The sequence below is a fragment of the Mustela putorius genome, unplaced genomic scaffold, assembly GCF_011764305.1.
Source record: "Mustela putorius furo isolate JIRA1106 unplaced genomic scaffold, ASM1176430v1.1 tig00003859_pilon_pilon_pilon, whole genome shotgun sequence".
NCBI lineage: Eukaryota > Metazoa > Chordata > Mammalia > Carnivora > Mustelidae > Mustela > Mustela putorius.
The window spans coordinates 14,166,272-14,182,323 of NW_025422011.1; the positions used below are offsets into that span (position 1 = coordinate 14,166,272).

Genomic DNA, 16,052 nt, shown 5'->3' on the forward strand with positions numbered 1-16,052 from the left:
TGGGATCAAGTCCCACATCGGGCTCCTTGCTCCACAGGGAGCCTGCTTCTCCCTCTGACTCTTCCTTCCACTCTGTCTACCTGTGCTCGCTCTCACTCACTCTCTCTCTGACAAATAAATAAATAAAATCTTTAAAAAAAAAAAAAAAAAAAAGAAAAGGTTTTAAGTAAAAAGATTTTAAGTAAGCTCTACACTCAGTGTGGGGCTTGAACTCTCAACCCTGAGAGTAAGAGTCATATGCTCTACCAACCGAGCTGGCCAGATGTTCCCCCCAAATCTTAAAATGATGTGAAATTACTTATATCTGAATGGACAACATTTAAAACATCAGCAGACTTTGTAAAGGAGTTCTCAAACTGTTTTGGTTCATGTACTATCTCTGAGAACCACTTGAAAAGCCAGAAGCTTACAAAATGCACGTACAAAACAAAGCTTTTTTTTTTCTTTCTTACTATTTCATGGAGTTCTCAGACCTACTTGAAAAACATCTGTGAACTTTCACATAAAGAACTTCTGATATAAGGGAAGATATTTCTAATTTCAATATTCTTTAAGGTTTAGGGGACATTGGATCTATACTTCTCAATGGAAAATTTTAAAATACATGTCAGATGAAGCAGACTCTGTAACTGTAACTGTGGTAATTTATCTTGTTATACTCAAAAACAATAAACCATGAAGATTTCTTACCATTTTTGAGTATAGTTTTTACATCTATGAATCTTAAATGGGAAAAGGGAAGGAAATATAAACTTCAGTGTTGTTAATTTGGGGCATTCCTTCCTTGGAGAAAGCACTTATTACCTGGAAGGAAAAAGCTAATTAAGTCAACATTTCTTAAGATCACAAAGCCATTTTACTTGCTACTCTTAGAGGCAGAAGGGAATACACGCTGTTTCTCTTTTGTCTGTCAGGAGAATAATAGGGATCGCTGACAGGCCTGGCAGCCCTGAGCGGAACCTCCACAGAAGAGCAGTCTCAGACGTCTGGAGTCTGCCTGGAAATCGCGGCTACCCAGCCGCAGAGAAATAGGGTACCTTGGATCAGAACACCCAGCCCGCTCCACTGCTGTACTATGCACATATATAGAAGATGGTGATGTTTCCAAATATGCAGATAACTTTTGGATCATTTCATTCTGAGTCGTGTTATAAATGTACTTCAGTTTAATTTAGTCAAAACTAACTGTACCCTCAGTCAGAAATGAGGTTAAAATGACTTTGAACACTCTTTGAGGTGTTGTTTACAAATGACCTTAAACTGTTACATTTTTATATGAAAAATATATTGGGTTATGGTTTAATGCCACTGTCCTTGGCTAGAGTTCCCAGATTTGAAAAGGTCTAGATTTAGGAGTCCAAGACACGCTGTAAAGCTGCTGTGTCCGTTCTCTGCTTTGTTCCCAGAGCCTAGCACAGTGCCTGGAAACCAGTAGGTGATATTGTTCAGTATCAAATGAGGAGCCACATTTCGACTCTGGCTGTGCTTCTTACTACCCATGGGACATATCTATTTTCTCAACAATGACATGAGAATACTAATATTTCCTTCAACCCTCTCCCCCAGAAGTTGTTTTTAGCATCAGATGAGATAAAGTGTAGAAAAAAATTTTCCCCCCTTTTTTTTTTCCTGAAGAAAGGAATAGTCTTCAAATTAGGCATAGATTTCATGTGGATATAAAAAAAGTAAGTGTACTAAAAGAAGTATCATTGGACTATTGTAGGGGAAAGAATGAGATCACAGACTTAGAATTCAAAATCAACCATTTTATTTTACAGAATATTAATGCTGAAATGAAGAGGAGTGTTCGGATGCTAGAAGTGAGAAATCACCACTCCCTAGGCTTTAATGCATCAAAATTTCAAGTTTCTCTAATTCGTGTATACAGCGTAAGGCAATTCAGAACTTCTTGTAGCCAGTGGGGGAGGGGTTCCATGACATCCTTATAAACTGGGGAGAAGGGACCTTCTGATCCTCAGTAGAGGAGGGGAAGACAGGTGCTTCAGTTGAAAGTTAGCAAAGTTATTTTAAAGAGGTGCTGAGAACATACTTTTATATGACTATAGTTTACTTAAGAATTTGAAAAGCAAGGAATACCCCAAATCTAGAGGAAATTGGCATCATTTATTTATGTAACATCTATTAATGGAAGTCCTGTGATACACTAACACCATTTTGGGGACTGGGCCTATGATGCTGAATGAGAAAGAATCTTAGTTCTCATGGACCTCACTGACTTGGGGAAGGTGCACAGTCAATAAAAAAGAGAAACAAAAAATAGGATAACAACTAGTGATAAATGTTTTGAAGGAAAGAACATGGGGTAGAGGGATAGAAAGTAGCTGAACAAATAGATATTCAAATGCATATAGTTGTCAAAACATCTTTGTTGAGTGAATAAATAAGTGAATGGTGATATAAAAAATATTGCTTGCAGAGGATAATAACTGTAATTTGCTACTTTGGGCAGCACTCTTTGAAAGAGTTTGGGGAAGAGAGCAGTAGACTTGGAGGTAGTAGATAAGAATTATCTCTGCTCTCCTCATCAGGCTGTGTGGTCTGGGGAAACTCACCTATTCTTTCTGTGTCTTGAATATAGACTAGAAGATATCATCAAGATTTCATCTCATTCAGCAGAAGCCTCTCAACTTTAAGATATGCTGGCTTCTGACAGATGCAAAGAGTAAATTTTGAGATGTCTTTCGAACTGTTATTGAGTTTATATTTATGTCTCCTGGGCTCTCAGCAAATTGTCATCCCTGCCACCATCCCCAGCTTCGCTACCAAGATTGTCAGGAGGGCAAGTATTGCCCAGTGGGTGGGAACACAGGCACCAGAGGCAGTAAATATTAGCTAGGAAGCTACCCTTTATGTATCAGGCACTATGCTAGCTCATGACATTTATTAACCTGTTTGGTCCTCATGTGTATTATTATCATGTGTATTATTAGCTCCATTTTGCAGATCTGGAAACAGGCACTGATGTTAAATAAACTGCCCATGGTCTCACAGCTGAGGAAGAGCAGAGTGATGCCTGAGGCTAAAAGCATGGGCACTAAACCCCTATACTAACCATTGTCCATTCACTCATTCAAGAAGTGTTTATTTATTGAGCACCTACTATGTACTAAGTATTTGTTTGATCAAGTTTAGTTTGGCATTAGGCAGATGACCCTCCTTGGTGTCAAGAGAAAATAAAATGCACAGGAGAGAGAGAAAAGAAGTGAATACAAAGTATACCCTATCTATTCCTTTGGTTGAACAGAGGAGAAACAACATATTTTTTGCTACCACTCTCTCAGCTTCTGGAATCTCCCCGTCTGCTCTCTGTTTGAACTTGGGCAAATATAAAACTTATATTTTCTTCTGTTCCCTGAGCGTACAGAATCCCAGAGCATTTGGTTTAGATTAAATCCGTTGACCGAGGCATTATAATTCGGCTTCAACACAGATGATCCCGTCACCCAGCGCCTTATCTAACCTAACTGCTTATTACAGTAACAGAGTACACTAGTCTGGGGGCCAGGGGCAGGGCCGGGAGGGGGAGGGGAGAAGGTCACTCAGGTTTAGCAGCCACATGGACACAGCAGGATAGTATCCTTTTAGAATCAAGAGGGGTGGATTCATAAAATTCAATCAGGAGCATGTGTGTGCATTTATACAAGCCTTTTTTTTTTTTTTTTTTTTTTTTTTTTTGCCTGAATCTAAATTATAGAGATTTTAATAGCTCTAGTAATTAGACAAGTATGCAGTCAACCCCATTATGTTCCTGTGTAATATCACACTCCCTAGGGCCCACCTTCCCCGCTTGCTGGGCTCCCTGCATGGGCCCCCTTCCCCCTTATTTTCTACCATAGGGAAGCAGTTTTCTTTTCAAAGAGCTTACTGTTCACATTGTTTTTGTTCCCTGGATCCGGAGGTTGGATTTGCTTTCTCAGGAGTTTCACCCTTGCGTTGCCCAATTGAGTAAAAAAGGTCTGGCGGTTCATTTGCATTCCCCCGCAGTGCCTAGTGCGTGTGCTAGGCTTGCATTGGTGGGTTTCATACAGCTGAGCAGGGCCTTCGCACGGTGACGGCAGAGGATGGGCACTTCAAAACTGTTTACAACGGAGTCTGTTTAAAAATCTTGTCATGGTTCAGTTATTGACCTTAAAGAAAGCCGAACAAAATGCCTAGATTCGCAGTCTTAAATCACGGCCTCTGCTAGATTCCCGGTTGCCTTTCATTATTTTCTCTCTCCTGTTTTGTAACTTGCTATTAGCCATAGCAATATTTTACTTCATCAGCCTAGATAATCTCCCTGCAGGTGCTGAGGGCTAAATCTTAGAGTTTTCTTACTGTGCTTCCTCTGGCACTACAAAACAAAAAATCTTTTGGTTATTTGAAATTAAGGACAGGATGTGCTGTGTTCCTAAAATAACAGTTTCCCTAATCAAGAGAGAGACTTGTTTCATCTACTACATACACATATTTTCTTAGAGGTTTTCAGAAAGCAATTTTTATTGTTACTAATTTTTTCTTCCATGAAGATATCCTCAGAAATAGATGTCTGGAATTGAGAATCTTGAGGACACCTTTCCTATTCAATCCTACTCTCCTTTCCCCCCAAAAAGAAAGAAAAATTTAAATTAGCTATTGTTCCTTCACGAAGATCTGACGGTTGTCCCCTGAAAGGAATTCTAGAAGTCTATGAAGTTGGCCTCCAAACTACCTAGAAAAGGAAGAAAAAAGAAAATAGCATAAAATCAAATGTTTAAGTCACTCTTGAAATTGAATTCCTTGTAATTGGCAAACTGATCGTCTTTTTTCTCCCTAGAGTGGGTTTCGGACAGACAGAAACAGTGTCGGGGCAGCGGCAGGAGACTTGAAAGTCAGAGATGTTTTCTTAAACCTCCGTCTCAAATCTTTTCTACAGAGACAGATAAAAGGATAACGAGCTGAGGTATTTTTAAAGGATTCTCACAATTTACAACTCAAATAAATCTAGTTTTAAAATTTGGTGTTTTTAGGCTCTAATGACTGCAAATGTTGAACTAAATATTTTGCTTCAACAAGTAAAGACAGAGCGTGTATATGAGCAAATTAGAATGCAAGAAGGCAGCCTCTGCCGTGGCAGTTTCCTCGCGAAGAGAATGGCTAATTCATACACAACATATTCTTGTCACTCCTCTGGAGAAAAGCGGCCCTGGGAGGAGCCCAACCGTTCAGCATTTTGCTTCTGCTCAGGATTGATTCCAGATGTGGGAGGTAAATGCTAGGAAGGGTTTGGAAAATGGAGTGGAAATGAAAAATCCCGCAGGCCATTTGAGTGTTGATGACAGATGAGGTAGGTATTTTCAGGTAACTAATGAACTTGCTGGGAGCTTGGAGAATGCTCAGTGCAGTAGATATTTAACAGGCAGGAAAGACCCAGCTGAGACATCATGGCTACCCCCATGAGCCAAGAACAGAGGGAAGCATGGAGTCCTGATGGTAACACATAAATACCAAGCTCTGAGATGTGGCTGTGTATAAACGGGCTGAACTGAAATCTTTTCCTAAAGCTCGTTCGTAATTTGGAAGTATGTGGGTTTTCTCAACTTCCTATTATTTGATTTATCATGACTATTTCATTATGAAAAAATATTGGGCAAGTGTTCACTACTAGGTATAAGTCAGGAAGGCAGAATAGCAGAGTGGTTATAAACACAATTCTTGAAGTGACCCACACATAGATTTAAATATCGGCTCTGCCACTTCTTAACTTCATCTTGGGGCAAGTTATTCAAAGCTCCAGTTTCCTTATCTTTAAAATAAGTATAATATTATCATTTATTTTAGAAGCATTGTTGTAAGAATTAGAAGTGATGACGTATGTAAAACACTTAGCCTAATACTCAATTAGTGCTTAATAAATATAAGCTAACATAATAATTGTTGTTAACATAATAATTGGTGTTCAGACCAACAGGTGGAGCATAATCCTGGCATGAAAAGACATAGTCTCTAGCAATGGAGATTTTTGACTCCCAGCATTTCATGTTATGAATGGATGCCTGCTATTGTCAACTTTCGCATTGGTGTACCAGTTGGAATCTTGGTTGCAGTAACACAAATTTACTATTGATATAAGCAACCAGGAGATCACTAGAAAGGTTAAAGGGATGCCAGAGTTGGAAATGGACAGAAACTCCAAGAAACAAACAGAAGGCAACCTCCAAAACAGAGTGGAGATGCAGCCACACTCTGTCCCCAGGGCAGCCAGCTAGGGGAATGATTTCCTTTGGTGTCAAGTCAATAGGCCAAAATTCCAAGTCTCAAGAGAGGAGATCATGCTTGTTTGGCCAATATCAGTTTACATGCCCAAACCCTGGCTGTATGAGGGCAGGGAAAAGAAGAATCCATAGAAGATAGATCAGTCCCTGAAATTACACTTTTACCCCAATCAAGCACGAGGGAAATGGGCATGTTCTAAAGAAGGAAAGTGTATGCTGGTGGCCGAAACATATGTATGTCCATCATTACTGTGCTTTGGCGCATTTCACAGGATTTCCACTTTGTTTTAAGCCACATGCTTTTCGTTGTAATGATCACCTTGCTCAAGGCATATTCCCAGATTCTAAGGGCTAAAGGAGACTTAAAAGTGATGACCGATTTGTCTGCACGGAGTGACTACGCAAGGGAAAGTAGTGCCCAGTCTTCATCTCCAACCTCTTTTTCTCTGAGACTTGCCAAGTACATTGCTGAACAGGTGATAATGCTCTGAGAAGAGACCAGTCTACACACACACACACAGAAGATTGTTGCATAGATTGTGCAGAGTATCTACTACATTGGAGTGCCCAGCTGGGAAGGCAAGTGGGGGCTGAAATTCAGTCTTCTTCCTCTCACCACACTTCAGCCAAGAGGAGCTTTCTTCTTCTTCTTCTTTAAAAAAAAAAAAAATTATTTATTTAGATAGAGAGAGAGTGGAGCAGGGGTTGGGAGGTGGCATGGAGAAAGCCAGAGGGAGGAGCCTGATCTGGGACTCCATCTCACAACCCTGAGATCATGACCTGAGTCAAAACCAAGAGTCAGACACTTAACCAACTGTGTCACCCAGGCACTCCTGAAGAAACTCCTTTGTATAATTTTCATGAAGACATTGTCATCTTTGGTGTCCTCTGCAACTGTGGTATTGCAGCAGCCCAGCATGAATACCATTGGATTCCATTTTATAATTTTCACAAAGGTGTTTTAAGAACTAATGGTGGCCATCACTAAATCCTACACCACAGAGGAGGAAGAGAAGAAAGGAAGGAAACAAAGATGGCTGCCTCCCTCCATCTCTTACCTGTATCACTTCTTTCTTGTCTTTCTCTTCTTTCCTAGAATGAGAGAATCTCAGGATTGAAGGAGATTTGGACCAAGTCCTAATTGAGATACTCATCTAGTGTTCAGAGTGTGGCCTTCTCCCCCACAAACAATACCCATGGCAACCAATCATCCAGATTTAAACACCTCTGCAGACAGGAAATTTACTGCCTTCCTAGACAGCACATTCTAAGGAAAATTCTAATATTGACCTGAAATATAAATGCTTAGAACTTGTGTTGTTCTGATTAGTTCTCTGTCTGGGGCTACAAGGAACAAGCCTAACCCTTCTCCCACATGACAGATTTTCAGTAGTCGAAGTCCAGTATGATGCTTCTCCAAAGCTGTAACTTTCTCACACAGACCTTGCGAAACATAATTTCATGATACAGTTGTACAAAAACTTCTTTGATTTATCTCTCGTTTATCATAGCATAGCCCACTTACTGAATGCAGTAGTCAAGCATCATCCAAGTGAATTTCACTAATAGCTAAATACCAAATGATTATTAAAGTCATCATAGTTATAGGTGAGTTAATTTATAACTCACCATATGCCAGGCATTGCAATAAGTACTTTACTTATAATATTTAACTTAATTCTTAGTGTCAGTGATCTTAATTCTTAGAAGAGCTCTTTCAGGAGCTCTGTTATTATCCCCTTTTACAGATGAGGAGAACGAGGTTCTAAGAGGATAAGTCACTCATCCAAAACCCCCACCACTAATTGGTAGTAATGAGATCCCCACCTGGGTGTCCCTGAGCCCAAAACTGTGCTCTATCCACTTGATTTCTCAATGCAGCTAAACACTCTATTAGCTTTTTTTTTTCTTTCTATTTCTCCTGATCTGTTGGCATCAAGATTTTCCCAATTTTTAACAACCCATTGGACAATCTGCAGCACCAGGCCTCTCATTACTAGTACATTCCACTTGCATCATGCATACATTCACAAACATCTTTGATAGAGATTATACTGCTGGATCCTAAGATTTAAGAGTCTGTCAAAACCAAGGGAGGATTAGCGGGGGTGGGGGCAGTGGTAAATATCATGGTCCTTCCATTAACTCTTTTCTACTCAAATCATCAGGTTGCTCTTTAGATTTAGATATCTGGGAAAGTTTGAGGTTATTTTCTAGGGAGAAGTTTGCGGATTCAAAGGAGAGTTGAGGGTAACTACTGCTTCAACCATGGTGATGGAAGAGGAGGTAGTTCAGCTCAGCGTCCCCCCAACTTCTTCCCCTCCACTCACATCATCCTGGGGAATCATCTGAATTAAGGTGTACACTGAATTTTTGGTCAGGTGGACAGTGGTCTTTTCTTTCCATTGTCTTAAGCCCTTTTAACTCTTGATGTCTGGGCCTTATGGAAATGATTGGAGCACTCCATGAAAGGTGAGTCTCGGCCAACCCCAGGTGAGTCCAAATAATTCTTCCAAAGCCCCACAGTAGGAAGATGGTAAGATTTATCTGATCTTTAGTCAGATAATACATCAAAGCACCTCAAAAAGTCTATTGCCATAAATGCAACAACTCTCCTAAGAGTGCTGGAATTCTGGAAAGTCAGTGATCTCAAATCATCTCAGCAGAGTTTTCTTTGGCCTTTTAGTAACAGAACAATCCTTTCTGTTAGGATTGTACCAAAGAAACTATGGATGAAATAGTGACAGAATCCTAGCTGTAAAATAAAGTGGCAAAATCCAGAATGTTCTGCTTCCTCAGGACAGGATTCCTCTTCAGTTTTGCTCATTATTCTATCTGAGTCTCCAGTTTTGTGCTCAGCACATGGTAGAGAGTCAATAAGACTTCTCTGAACCCAGAGGTACACTAAGGATGTAAGAGGTTGTGAAACATAATGTATCTGTAAAATTGTTATCTGCTTTGAGTTCCGAAATCAGTTTTTTTCTATTTGATCCACATCTTGGTCATCTTAGATAAAATAGGCTACTTTTATTTTGCACAGCTTCTCTTTCCATGACCACCAATGGTAGCTCAAAACCAATCCTTTCACGCAAATATTTTCCAATACTTTCCTCTTAAATCTTACTTGATAGAATGTTTGAAGGGAATTACAAATTTGGTTCATTTCAAGCTGAACCTGTGCTGAATATATAATGTTACCTTTTTAAATTTAGAGAGTGCAGTAGCTAAGATTTGTCCCTTGGACCTCAGATTTTAGGAAGGCAATGCTGAAGTGTAACTCCTATTAGGTTGACTTTTTGTATGCAGTGTGGTCCACTAGGTGGCATCTCAACACACAGAAAGCTGGATCTAGGCACTGGAAATGAATCCACCAGGCTGTTTTAAAAATAGGTTTTAAATTGCATCGAGCTATATGGTTGTAATATCATTGGAACTGTCAGCATTTGTGAACTGGAAGATTCGGTGGCAAAGGAACTGTTTTTGTATTAGATAAGAGATATTCTAATAGAATCCCACTGCCATAGAGCGCTGTTCTGAAATTGCATCCAAGAATGAAAAAAGTTGTTCAGAGGCTTTCCTCTCAGATAACTCCCATCGCTGTGAGGTGTGATTAAAAGACATATACACCCGCAGGAAGTGTGGCACAAAAGGCATTTAAATTAACAATTAACAGACTATCTGTCACTTAGGCCAGATTTAGAAAAACAGTAATGCCCTGTTTAGAAAAACAGTGATGAAGCATTTCTGAGCTCAGGAAACACCCCTTTGGATGAAGAAGCAGAGTCCGTCCCCTGGTGGTGGCGCCTCAGTTTCTGTGAGCGACCCAGTAGCGGCCCCGCCCCTATAGAGGTAATGAGCCATCTGGCCAAGATATTTTTAAAGTCTTCTGTCATCTTTCAAATTTAATAAAAGTACCTTTAATAGCCATATACTTTACGAAATAAAATTCCACTTTCATCTAAAAAATTGAGTTCTTCAAAAATTTTACTCAAAGATACTAGAATCTGTAGTCTTTCTTGACTTCCTGGGTGTGGGCAAGTTGCTTCTCGCACATTCTCCCATAGCACTCTCTATTTCTGCCGACACTGCCCCCCTACACAGGACTACAACTGCCTGTTATTTAATACTTGTCTCCCCCTCCAGACTATAAGCTCAGTGAGGACAGAGAACCTCACTGTCCTGTTTACTACTGGATTTGAATCCACAACAGTGCCTGGTACTCAAAAAATATTTGCTGAATAAACAACAAAGAAGAATGCATTGACTTCTAAGCTAAAAGCCTTGATAGGTTTGCAAGAGCTACCCCATAACATACAATTCAAAGCAACTCCTCCTTTCCCTGTATTTCCACAGATTCCAATCTCGATTACGATAATGATGCTGGCTTTTGCTTTAAATCACCACTAGGAGCAAATAGCATCTGAATGCTGCCATCCAGAAATAACTCTTGGCTGTTCAGGGAAATCGAATGCAATTCAATTAAATTAACATTTATTGAGCACCAGTAGATATGAAGAACCAAACTTCACATGAAACATTTGCTATTCTATTCTCACCAAGGTATCCTTATCAATATATCTCCTCATCTTTCTTTAATTAGATACAGACGGATATACAGGAAATAGTATCCATTGTAAAACAAAATAGCATTCACAGTACAACAAAAGTTTTTCATAATTTTTGTCACAAAAGACAACCTTGCAAACAGGACTAAAGCTTTGGCTGCTTCCGGCAAGGACATTTTATAAATGAGTCTTTGTAGCAGAGGTCATAAGCTTGGGCTCTGGCACTGTACCAACTGAACTGGAATCCCAGCTCCACCACTTCCTGTCTTGGAACCTTGAGGATTTTACTTAACATTTCATGAAGCTATATTTTTAATACATCGTCTCTCTTATAGGGTTGTTGGGAGGAATAAATGAAATGATGTAAAAACTCTTAGCATTGTGGCTGGCCCATAGCAAGAGATCAATAAACATTAGCTATTATTATTATTATTATTAATCTAAATGTTTTTTCTTAGAAGCCCTTAGTAGTCGGTGACAGCCAGAATGAATATTCCATAGGTTCCCTCATATATCTTTAGGTTGTGTCCATTAAATTCTGACATTGTGGCTATAAATAACTATAAATGAGCCCCAGGCGTACCTCAGCTTCATGTATTTAAATCAGGAGGCAAAGAATGATGATCCACCTCCCTTTTCCTTTTTGGACTAAGTTTTCCCCTCTTATTTCCAAGATTAGGTGTCTAGCCACTGCTCTCCCCCTACCCCCTTTTATCTATTTATCCATCTGTCTAGTTGATGGGCATTTGTTACGGAGTTCTAGTTATTGTTCATGCATGGATTCTATCTCAGAAACTGACATTCTAGAGGAAAAGATAAAACATGCACACACACCTAACTGTAAAAAGATTGAATGATAAGGGTCAGAAGGAATGGACATCCCACAGTGGAATTCAGAGGAAGTGGAGAATCACTGCTATTTCATTGCTCATACTGTGCATCATATAGATGGAGAGATGCTAGTGAGGATATATTTTAAAAAAAAAAAAAGGCACTGTTATTGTGCTTAAGGAATCCGAAAACTTGGAGAATGACAGAACTAAAGCATGAGTGACCGGGCTGTATTCCAGCATTAGTACCATGCCTGACCCTCCACAGAGGGTCTTCAGTTGAAGAAAGTTCCCAAAGTATATCTATAAAATATAAACAGAACAGAACAAAACAAAATCTGGAACCCTCCTGCCTGGATAAAAGATCCTTTGAAGGAAGACAATGAATGTAACACTTACTGCCTTACCTCTGAAATCAGGCATGGACTATAAAGGTGGGTACAGGATACTTTTGATAATCTCTGGAACAACTTGGCTTCCGTATTGGTTTTCTCTGGTTGCCATAACAAAGTACCATACACTGCGTGGCTTAAACAAGAGAAATGTATTATCTCACAGTTCAAGATGCCAGAAATCTAAAATCAAGATGCCATTCCTTCTGAGAGCTATAAAGAAATGGTCTGTTCCAAGTCTCCCATCTTCTTGTATCTACACATCATCATCTATGTGTGTCATCTGTGTCCAAATTTCCCCTTTTTATAAGGACACCAGTTGCTTCAATTAGCACCGATCCCAATGACCTCATTCTAGCTTGGTTACTTTGATAAAGACCTATCTCCAAATAAGGTTACCTTCTGAGGTACAGGGGGTTAAGACTCCAACATAACTCTTTTTGGCAGGGGAAGCATAATTAAACCATAGTATCTTCCAAGAACTAAAGATGGTGTTTACCAAAGCCATTGCTTAACATTATCAATGTCGGGTAATTTCAAATCAGCACATATTTACTAAGTGTCTGGCATGTTTAGAACATAACAGTAGATGCTGGGGTAGCACACAGATATAATGGAGATATGGATATGGTCTCTACCTGCCCCCCCCACCAGGATAGGATATCAGAATCAAGTGGGAGGGACAAGATGAGGTGGACCCAAATAACCACACCACAGTTTTGAAGTGGCAAATTCTACAATAGCAGTAAACAAAGAGCTATGGAAGTACATAAAGGACAGGGAGGCAGTGGCATTTCAACCAGGCCTTGAAGGACTTGCATGATAACAAGAGGCAGTGTTGGCAGGAAGAATAGTTTAGAAGAAAGATAAGCTTGGCCCAAGATGTAAAGTAGGGAGATTCCTTCATTCAGGTGAATGAACTGGGGTGGAGTTGGGTGAAAGAAGTATTTTTCAAACTTCATATAAGCACAGAATCCTTCTTGAAGTGAGATTCTATGCAGACCAAGAAAATGCTTAAAATAGACCTCATCTAGTCTGAAATACTGATCGTTGTAGAAATACATAGTTGAAACCAAACAGCTGGAACTAGAGCAACAGGAAGTCAGTCTGGAAAGGCAGGGTGTGGCCAGTTTTAGACATCCAGTTGTGCCCATTGCCCTGGGGACAGCTAAAGGATATTAGTTGTTTCCCAAGCAGAGAAGTAACTAGACCAGACCCTTCTGGTGACGATACATGAGATGGGTCAGAATAAGAAGAAATAACTTTGTCTTGATGCAATATAGGTTTATAGAAATTTAATAAGAAAATTATATATCATTAAGTATCCAAAGCTATAAAAAGTGACCAAATATCCTGCCTCTATTTTTCTGAGGCTGTTTGTGGCATCCTTGCCTATTGAGGAACCACACCGAACTGCAGACAGAAGAGTACAGATTTTGCATTTCTAGAAACCAAGATTGATAGCAATGTCATTGAAAGCATGGGATTGAGATTCCCTCCAGCCTATGTTTGAACCTTAGACCTAAATATTGATTGTCACATCTGAAAAGGAGAGAAAATTATATCAACTTAATGAGATTATGATGATGATTAAAAAAGGTTATTTATTTAGGTTGTCATATGATCTTTTATTGAAATATTTTCCTTTGTAGTTTTTAATTGGCTGGGCATTCCACTGTACCACTAATTGATGTCATCTGTGATGTCATGAGGGTGGCGGCCATCAACACTGCAGCCCACTGCTTGGGCATTCCACAGTATCTCCAATGGTTCCAGAGAGTTCTCTGGCTAAAGATCAGTGCTGCCTCTGTCAGGCAATGTTGACAATCTCATCGAAAGTGATATTTCCACTGTGCTCCCTGTTTTTCTGCTTCTTTCTGTCTCTTGGTGGTTTCTTGAGGGCTTTGATAATCAGGGCAGAGGCAGAAGATACCACCACTCTCTGGGCCCGTCTGCTTTGAACGGTCAATTTTACTGTTATCCTCAGATCTTTCCAATCACTGATTGCCTTGGCAATGTCATCACCAACCTTTTTATCGTCGGGACCAGGGCAGACCAACTTCCTCACGGGTATGCCCCAGGTATACAATTTTGATCTCATTCCAGTCAAACTTAGCATGGTGGAGACAGCTGGTGTCAGACGAACCTGGGTTTGGGATGGTCAAAGACAATTGCACCTTTGCCCCCTTGAGCCAAAAACCAAAATTAAGGTCATGTATTTTAAAGCATTGAGCGTAATGCTTGGAAATAGTTAGCATTCATAATGTGATTGTTCTCCAAGAGAAAATAACCAACCACACTAAGGGAAAGAAGAGTGTTAGTTATACCTGGCAGAGTCATTCATGCTGATCTGATTGCTGGGTGTCTCTGATATAGATACATCCTTCCCTTTGTGGAGTGGAGTTTCTGCTAGCCAAGGCACATTATGGGGGTCCCATCCATATTTCTCCTTTTCATTCTTACCCTCTTTTAGTGGCAACCACTCAGGCTTCTTTCTGCTACATTCTGATCTGCACAGCTCCTTTGGTGAGTTGAGCCTACAGAAAGAGTCCTAGGCAACAAAAAGGAGAAGTAACTTTATCTGTACTATCAAGAAACCTGCTCTGTGGGTACTATCAAGACAGATTGTGCAGTAAATTGGTGAAGGCCACACAGCATGTCAGAATGTATGTACAGTAATTGAAAAGTATTTCTTGCACACTTTCAGTATCTGGGCAATCTCCCAGCAGACAATGAAATCAAGGGATACCCTGTGCCATAAAGGATGGATTCCAGCTGCATCCATGGCAAATGTCGTGCATGTGCCCTGAGGAGCATAGGAAGGACATCAACTACTCTAACAGTTTCCAAGGAAGCATATTTTTCATGAGGCTGAGATAAGAAAAGATCTTTGTCAAAAACAGCCTCTGTGGTCACATTTCTCACTTTTAGTTTAGCTCAGCATTTTAAGCTTCCTTGGATGCCCACCTGGAGATAACTTGTTGGATCTCTCTCTAGTGTTTCCTGAGGGTGTCCAGGGTTTCCATCTAGCCCTCCTACTAATTCCCAACTTCCACCTGTAGGGTTTGAATCACCAACTTCTCCCAGTATCTTCTACCTGGCTGGTAGCAGCTGCCCCATGTTTCCACAACCAACAAAGGGATGGTAAACTCACTGTTCAGAAGAGTGAGTGAAGACTTTGTTTTGCCTTATGAATTTGTTCATTTGGTGTCCTTGGCTTGGGCCCATGTGAATGTGCTTTGATTGAATTTTAGAGTTGAGATTGAGTTCCTAATGAACTCCATTGGGAGCCAGAAGAAGAATGAAGTGACAGAAGGACAGCTGATCTTTGACCCCAGCCCATTGAAGGCTGTTGTCATCACTGTTGGTGGCTGCTCTGAACAAGAATGCATTGTCTCTCTGTCTATTGTGGACTTGCCTTCACAGTCATCTTCACAGGATGTACCCCTTTAATCAGGAAATGTGTTCTTCCACATAGGGCAAAGGGTGGATGAGGAAGGCTGATCAAGTAAGTGTAGCAATACTCCAGAGATTCAGGACTTGAGAATGAAATAGGAGAAAATGGTAATATTACCAAGACTTAAAAAATGAATTTAAAAATTATACTTTTGAATAGTTACTCTATGCTACTTATATTGGTGGTTTCATTCCATCCTTTCAATAACCCTGTGAAATAAGCACTCTCCCACTTTTCAAATAAAAAATCTGAGGTTTAGTCTTCTTCTTTCTTTCTTTCTTTCTTTCTTTTTTTTTTAAACACAAGCAATCAGCTAGCTAGACCTATGATTCTATGATTTAATCCCAGGCAATGAATCCAGAGTCCATAAGTACTACTTGGTATTCCCTCCATGAATCAAGAGGGAAATTGAAATCCAAAGTGGCTTTAGGAGTTCTGCTAACCCCTCTGGAATCAGGAAGCCAAATACATCTGTGTGAGAAGTTTCTTGGGTTCGTTCCTGACATCCAAATATTCGCCATCTTCCACAGCTTTGCTCAGGGCCCACTCCTCTG

At 40.1% G+C, this 16,052-nt stretch overlaps 1 long non-coding RNA gene and 1 pseudogene across 1 annotated transcript; one reads left to right on the forward strand and one right to left on the reverse strand.

Annotated features, from left to right (window-relative positions):
• Nucleotides 1–126: 126 nt before the first annotated feature.
• Nucleotides 127–7,569, forward strand: LOC123387769. Its single transcript, XR_006602259.1, has 3 exons — nucleotides 127–2,683; nucleotides 4,817–4,942; nucleotides 5,943–7,569. It is a non-coding gene; the product is annotated as an uncharacterized LOC123387769 (long non-coding RNA).
• Nucleotides 7,570–13,696: 6,127 nt separating this feature from the next.
• LOC123387761 lies at nucleotides 13,697–14,196 on the reverse strand (annotated as a pseudogene).
• Nucleotides 14,197–16,052: the final 1,856 nt, after the last annotated feature.